General features: G+C 50.0%; 1 protein-coding gene across 1 annotated transcript in view; it reads left to right on the forward strand.

Annotated features, from left to right (window-relative positions):
• Positions 1 to 396, forward strand: part of lcp1 (lymphocyte cytosolic protein 1 (L-plastin)) — a 41,608-nt gene that overhangs the window by 27,744 nt on the left and 13,468 nt on the right. The gene's annotated exons all lie outside the window — the stretch shown is intronic.

Below are 396 nucleotides of genomic sequence, written 5' to 3' on the forward strand. Positions count from 1 at the left end.
TTGGCCCTTTTGCCTTCACTCTGCGGTCCAGCTCTCCCCAAACCATCTCAGTTAGGTTCAGGTCCGGTGACTGTGGAGGCGCAGCCCTCCATCACTCTCCTTCTTGGTCTAATAGCCCTTACACAGCCTGGAGATGTGTTGGGGGTCATTGTCCTGTTGAAAAATAAATGATGGTCCCACTTAATGCAAACCGGATGTTGCTGCAGGATGCTGTGTAGCCATACTGGTTCAGTATGCTTTTAGTTTTAAATAAATCCCCAACATCGTCACCAGCAAAGCACCCCCACATCATCACACCTCCTCCACCATGCTTCACGGTGGGAACCAGGCATGTAGAATCCATCCTGTCACCTTTTCTCTGTCGCACAAATACACGGCGGTTGGAACCAAAGATCT

The sequence above is a fragment of the Etheostoma spectabile genome, unplaced genomic scaffold, assembly GCF_008692095.1.
Source record: "Etheostoma spectabile isolate EspeVRDwgs_2016 unplaced genomic scaffold, UIUC_Espe_1.0 scaffold333, whole genome shotgun sequence".
NCBI classification, from domain to species: domain Eukaryota; kingdom Metazoa; phylum Chordata; class Actinopteri; order Perciformes; family Percidae; genus Etheostoma; species Etheostoma spectabile.